The sequence below is a fragment of the Hemitrygon akajei genome, unplaced genomic scaffold (genome assembly GCF_048418815.1).
Source record: "Hemitrygon akajei unplaced genomic scaffold, sHemAka1.3 Scf000039, whole genome shotgun sequence".
NCBI lineage: Eukaryota > Metazoa > Chordata > Chondrichthyes > Myliobatiformes > Dasyatidae > Hemitrygon > Hemitrygon akajei.
The window spans coordinates 9,656,285-9,663,989 of NW_027331925.1; positions in this window are offsets into that span (position 1 = coordinate 9,656,285).

Consider the following 7,705-nt stretch of genomic DNA (forward strand, 5'->3'; position numbering starts at 1 on the left):
GCACCTGGCATCACTCTGCCGTGTCAGCAGGCACCTGGCATCACTCTGCCGTCTCGGCAGGGACCTGGCATCACTCTGCCGTGTCAGCAGGCACCTGGCATCACTCTGCTGTCTCAGCAGGCACCTGGCATCACTCTGCCGTGTCAGCAGGCACCTGGCATCACTCTGCTTTCTCAGCAGGGACCTGGCATCACTCTGCTTTCTCAGCAGGGACCTGGCATCACTCTGCTGTCTCAGCAGGGACCTGGCACCACTCTGCTGTCTCAGCAGGCACCTGGCACCACTCTGCCGTGTCAGCAGGTACCAGGCATCACTCTGCCGTGTCAGCAGGCACCTGGCATCACTCTGCCGTGTCAGCAGGCACCTGGCATCACTCTGCCGTGTCAGCAGGCACCTGGCATCACTCTGCCGTGTCAGCAGGCACCTGGCATCACTCTGCTTTCTCAGCAGGGACCTGGCATCACTCTGCTTTCTCAGCAGGGACCTGGCATCACTCTGCTGTGTCAGCAGGTACCAGGCATCACTCTGCCGTGTCAGCAGGCTCCTGGCATCACTCTGCCGTGTCAGCAGGCACCTGGCATCACTCTGCTGTGTCAGCAGGCACCTGGCATCACTCTGCTGTGTCAGCAGGTACCAGGCATCACTCTGCCGTGTCAGCAGGCTCCTGGCATCACTCTGCCGTGTCAGCAGGCACCTGGCATCACTCTGCTGTGTCAGCAGGCACCTGGCATCACTCTGCTGTGTCAGCAGGCACCTGGCATCACTCTGCCGTGTCAGCAGGCACCTGGCATCACTCTGCCATCTCGGCAGGCACCTGGCATCACTCTGCTGTGTCAGCAGGCACCTGGCATCACTCTGCCGTGTCGGCAGGGACCTGGCATCACTCTGCCGTGTCAGCAGGCACCTGGCATCACTCTGCCGTCTCAGCAGGCACCTGGCATCACTCTGCCGTCTCGGCAGGGACCTGGCATCACTCTGCTGTGTCAGCAGGCACCTGGCATCACTCTGCTGTGTCAGCAGGCACCTGGCATCACTCTGCTGTGTCAGCAGGGACCTGGCATCACTCTGCTGTGTCAGCAGGGATTCACACAAGCAAGCAAAGTCCTTGGAAGTAAAATCAACAATCAGCGGAGAAGCCATAATTTTAAATCCTTGTGTTTCTCTCATTATCAGCATGTGCAGCATGGCGCCTCTCTCTCTCTTTATCTCTCTCTCTCTCTCTCGTTAGCAGCATAGCAACTCTGGACCCCATCTCCCCATGGTTTTCTCATCACCCATAACAGGGCAAACCAGTGCCAAAGCCTCATGAGCCTCAGACACTCCCCCCTCGGTCTCGAGGAACTCCAGACTCAGGGACAAATAACCATCATAGGGGTAATCACCAGCACTGAACCCAAATTTCCAGGTCACTGAAAGGTGTCAATGGTAAATGCAATAAATGCTGATCGTAGAATGACCGGTACAACAGCGTGACCTGTGACCCTGTGTCGAGTCTGGCTTTTGCATCCGTTCCCTCTGTTCGGATTGACACGCTGGATCCGTGTCCCACCAATCCTTCGAGGATAAGGTCCTCTCCTCTCGGGGTCCCGTGGCACATTGCTGGGAACGTGTTTTCCCAGAGACTCCAGGCCGTTCCCTCACTGGGTCTCCTCTGTTTCCCGACCCCCCTTCCTGCTGGGACGCCCGTGGAGCTCCCGGCCGGTTACTGCCCCTCTTCCCCACAGTTATAACACACAGCTCGTCTCGCGGGACCTCGGCCTCTGTGCAGTCCGTCCCTTCAGAGAAGGGCCCTCTCTGCCAGTCCCCTCACGCAGAGGGACCACCCTCACTATCTCCCGATTGGAGCTGGCCCCGGTCATTTTACTACAAGGGGCAGCACGGGGGACTGCACCGTACTGACGGAGCTCTCTTCCCACTCCAATGCGTCCTCGTCCTCGTCCTCCCTCACCTCTCTGAGCAACTGAGCAAAGGATGGGGGAAGGGCCGCGATCTACGGGACTGCGAGAGACTCCTAGCAATCACTTCATGCCTCTGGGCGCCCCGGGCTACCTGGTCTGATTCACCCCCTTCCCCCGTCGCCTCAAACAATTTATCCTTGACTCTACCCGGAAAATATACTCAGAAAGCTTTCCCACTTTTCCTGACGTAGGCTCCAAAGCCCCCCTAAAAGCTCCCCATCAGACTAAAAGCCTCCTCCAATGCTTCTAGATACTCCCTCCAGGTAGCCAAGGGGTTGCTGCCCTTCACGCCTGAATCAATAACTCACTCTGAGACGAAAGAAGTGAGATATCGGCTTTTATTGACTGGAAGAATGAACAACACAACATCCTGGAGAATGAGGGCCGGCCTCAGGCCTCATTCGCCTTTATACAGGGGTTTGTGGGAGGAGCCAAAGGAGCAGTCAGCAGGGGTCTGTTGGGAGCAAACCACTCTGGTATATGTAGTTCACCACAACGTCTTTTACTACCTCAGTTGCCACCCCTCACAAATTGTTAACCAATCACTGCCGCTTCTCTTCCTCAGAAAACTGCTACTCACCCAGCAGCCGAGACATTCTCTATCCAGGACTCAGAATCATCTTCCCCCTTCCGGGGTAGGAGTGCGCCCCGAGAAAATTCTTAACTTCTGATGAGGACCCGCCGTCTTGTTCACCAAGGAGTTAATGGCTGACGCCAACTCCGAACCCTCCCCCTTCCGTGGGAGAGGGGGACCGATGAGATTTTCCAAATCTGACCACTCCCTTCCTTCATCCTTCAAAAACGATAGGACCCGGTCTCGGAAATCTCCGCCCCCAGTTGCTGATAACTCCTCTGGCGTCCCATCAGACCCACCGGGCCTTTCCTGTGTGACAATGTTCACGCCCCGTGGCCCCGCCTCACTGAGGTCATCGACAGTCCCACCGCCGAGACGTCAGCATCAATCCACGCTAACACAAAGCCTAAATCCCCCATTTTACCAATCTTTCTGCTCCGATTTCGACCTTACCGGTGGCACTGACCGTACTCAAATATCAAATTAACACTTCGTCCGAGGTACGCATTCCCACCCTGCTTAATACGCAGGCATGATTAACTGGTATGTCCTCGATCTCACACCAATCTTATCCGAATCCATCTCCCCTTGTTTAAACTGGGGCGAATTACCCAGTTGTGGCAAATCCAATCCCGAAGGAGAAACCCCACAATGTAGCCTCCGTGCCCACAGTTCATCTAGGGTGAACCGCCATCGCCCTGCCAGTAGTGCAATACTTCGGTGTAAGTAAGGTGTAATGCCCCCCAGTACACGCTCACAATACAAATATCAGACAATACCCAAAAGCGAGTAAATAATTGCAACTTCATAGTGATTTCTTACTGATGGGTTAGTAGAAACAGATAATCTAAAGGGGTCAAGGTAATAAGTTTGTCAGTTTGTGCACATATTTTAATATGTTGGAGCTCACGCCTCAGGTTCCTTCCACAATGACTTTCCGAGCCTTCGGCCACCGTCCGAACAGCCGACGTCCAGTATCCGTCGCTCTGGAACCGCTGTCCGCTCCACGCACATCCGTCCTCCTTGCTCTCCTCCCGAAGAAGACCGCGAACTCCCGCTCAGCTTACACAGACAAGATAGCATAACAATTCTCCATTGGTTATTCCCCCCTTATCAGCAGCCATAACCCAAACATACCAGACACAGAATCCCATTAGAGCATTACAGAGAAAGAAGCCATTTCATTATAACAACACAGAGAAGCTATTTTGTTAGCCTGAACAGTTAACACGATGGTTAATGGTACCGAGAACCCTACACAAGATACACAGAAGGGATAAAATATCTCTGATTGACAGATTTTGATACACGCTGGTCCACAGAGATCAGTACTGATTTAATCTTTTTATCTTAAATATTCGAAAATGATGAATAATTATTAATACACAATTGCACAAATGGTATTAGATGGAAGTATAACACTCTCTTTTAATGGGGCATTATAATGTCCATAAACAAATCTAGTCAGCTGGCAAAATTATGACAGATGGAGTTCATTTGTGGGAAAATGTGAACTGGAAAAACACTTCAAAAATATTTTCCACAAATCTTTATTATTTTGGAAAGTGAGGATATGTGGAGAAAATAAGGATTAGTGAGGAAGTGACGAAGTTGTATAATCGTTTGGCCATCTGAAATAGCTCATTCAGTGTTTGCCATTGAATTGATGGAACTATTCATCTGCATCTTTAGGAGATCTAGGCCTCATATGGAGCCAGTGATCATTAATGGAGAATGTGTGGAGCAGGTTAAGACCTACAAGTATCTGGGAGTACAGTTGGACGAGAAGCTAGACTGGACTGCCAACACAGATGCCTTGTGCAGGAAGGCACAGAGTCGACTGTACTTCCTTAGAAGGTTGGCGTCATTCAATGTCTGCAGTGAGATGCTGAAGATGTTCTATAGGTCAGTTGTTGAGAGCGCCCTCTTCTTTGTGGTGGCGTGTTGGGGAGGAAGCATTAAGAAGAAGGACGCCTCACGTCTTAATAAGCTGATAAGGAAGGCGGGCTCTGTCGTGGGCAAAGTACTGGAGAGTTTAACATCGGTAGCTGAGCGAAGGGCGCTGAGTAGGCTACGGTCAATTATGGAAAACCCTGAACATCCTCTACATAGCACCATCCAGAGACAGAGAAGCAGTTTCAGCGACAGGTTACTGTCGATGCAATGCTCCTCAGACAGGATGAAGAGGTCAATACTCCCCAATGCCATTAGGCTTTACAATTCAACTGCCAGGACTTAAGAACTTTTTTAAAGCTATTATTAATGCTTTTGAGTTAGTGATTTAGATGCATATCATATTATTACTGAGTTAAGTATTGTATGTAATGAGTTTTTGCTACAACAAGTGTATGGGACATTGGAAAAATGTTGAATTTCCCCATGGGGATGAATAAAGTATCTATCTATCTATCTATCATGGAAAACAATATGATCCACATTCCCCTGAATCATAGAGAGGCTGAAAATATTCAACTATGAAGAAAGTTGCACACATTTATCTCGCAGTCTGGATATGCCCCAGATGAAGGTACAATTTAATATATTGCCTTTATGGTCTTTTGTAAGTCATTTATGGGACATGGGCACCATTGGAGAGAGCCCATCCTCAATTGCTCCTGAGGTAGTTGCAAGCTGCCAACTTGTAAACAACTATCAAAGGAAAGGCTGACTATTTGTAAAGTTACTATCTGACCTGGTGAGAGAAACCCAGAACAAGAAGGTGTAATCCTAAAATCAGACAAAATCAATTAGGCATGAAATCAAAATGCCCCCTTCCCCTAATGTGATAATCTGGGACTCCCTTTGCAAAATCACTAAGATTGCGACTCTAGCATCAATTTCAATTTTATAGAAAGAAATCAGCAGAATTTTATTGGTATATCTATTGAAGAACATGGAACAATAATACTGTAGAGAATTATTAAATTGAGTGTCGGAATGCTTTGAGGAACTAAATTGCCTTGCCCTGTCCCAAGGAGCATATCCTCATCTCAGAGGTCACTTAGCAGCCCTGTAAGAAGTCTATTGATAATGTAATTAGGCATTATGGAGGCATTTCTCTTGGTGCAAGTCTGAGATTTTCGGTGTTTACTGTTGTATTTTTGCTGTCATATTCTTTTAAAAGCACATTATAAATGCACGTGATAGGTTAAGTAAAAATAATGGCATTATCCCATCACCTCCTTAGTGGATGAGTTAGGACCAGAGGGCACAGCCTCAGAAAAGAGGGACCATTTAAAACAGAGATGAGGAGGAATTTCTTCAGCCAAAGGGTGGTGAATCTGTGGAATTCAATGCCATGGATGACTGTGGAGCCTAAGTAATTGAGTATATTTTAGTAGAAGTTGGTAAGTTCTTGATTGGTCATGGTATCAAAGGTTACAGAGAGAAGATAAGAGAATGGGGTTGAAAGGAATAATAAATCAACCATGATGGAATGGCAGAGGTGACTAATTCTGCTCCTATGTTTTATGGTTTATATCAAGGACTTGCATGGACATAATGCTCTGGGCATGAGAGCTATGCTTGGCAATACAAGCTTTTCTATTATTAAATATATAACTTCATTGCATTTCGATGATTTATGAAGAAATTGCATTTCAATTGTTTTGTAATTTACAATCATTTTTCAACTTGCACGTTAATTATTTGACATCTCAAACAAGGAGATGAAGGCGGCTTTTGGTAGGCTGGCCTTCCTAAGTAAGAGAACTGGGAGGTGGTGGTCCTGTTATACAGGACACTGGTACGGCCACGCTTGAAGTACTATATTCAAACTACAGGAAAGATAGTATTAAACTGGGCAGATGCTGCCAGGGCTTGTGAAATGGTGTTTGAGGGAGAGGTTGGATAGACAACCTCTTTGTACTCTGATCAGCATCCAATCCGGACATTGGAAGTTTGGAGAGGAGGAGACTTCAATCACATCCACTGCCCAAGGATAAAAGGCAGGACGAGGTCAGGGCAGTGTAATAAAGCTTTGGCCAGCAATCAATCGGCATTTGGGATTGATTAATAAGAACAAGTTAAAGAAAGGCAGGTTGTCTGAGTAGACATAGAATGGTCATCTTAAGGCTTTAGCTCTTTGAGGCTTCCGTGAAGAGAGGCTTCACTCAGAGAAAACAAAAGGAAAAAAATCTCAAGTTTTTACTTTCTCTTCTTTATATCTGCTCAGCTACATCAATAGAGATGCCAAGCAGGATAGTGAAATGCTCCTCTTGAGACAGGGAGACCTCCAGTGTCCCTGATGCGAGAAGTCCATCCAGCTGCAACTCTAACAATCTGTGTTAAAGAGTTGGAGCTGGAACTGGATAAACTCCGGATCATTCAGGAGGCTGAAGGGATGATAGGGTGATAGTCTGGCTCTGTGACTCAGAAGGAAAGGCGGAGGTAGGGGGTGAAGGAGACACATTGTGATAATAAGGAATTCCTTAGTTAGGGGAATGGACAGAAGGTTGTGTGGACGAAAATGAGATTCCCAGATGGTACGTTGCTTGCCAGGTGCCAGGGTCCAGGACATAATGGTTATGGGGGAAAGGCAGGTGGGTGGAGATGAGTCCATGGCCAGATCAGCCATGATCTTATTGAATGACAGAGTAGGGTGGCTTATTGATTATATTATATTATATTATTGATGGCTTACTTCTGCTCCTATTTCTGACTTTCTTATATCTCAGATCAAGCCCTCAGCATTCTTAAGGGTGAACAGTCAGAAGTCGTTGTCCATGTAGAAACCCCTATCTTAGTGTCTTATCTGCTCCTATTAAGTCTCTACATTCTTCTGAATTCCATTAGATACTAATCCAGCTTCTCCCACATTACCTCAGAAAGCATCTGCTGATTCAATGACATGGTCCTGCATAGTGACAAGGTTCTGTATAGTGAAAGGGCAGGACCATGAGGGTTTAATCTCAAGATTGCTACCTGTGCTAATGAGGCCAGAACTAGGAAGATTATACATTTTAATACGTAACTACGGAGTTGGTGTAGGAGGGAGGGCATAAGATTTTTGGATCATTGGGCTCCACCTTTTGGGAAGGTGGGATCTGTACAGAAGGGACAGTTTGCACCTGAACTGGAGAGGGACTAATACCTTAGCGGGAAGGTTTGTTACTGCTGCACAGTGGGGTATAAACTAGACTTGTAGGGGGATGGGTACCATAGTGCCAGAGCA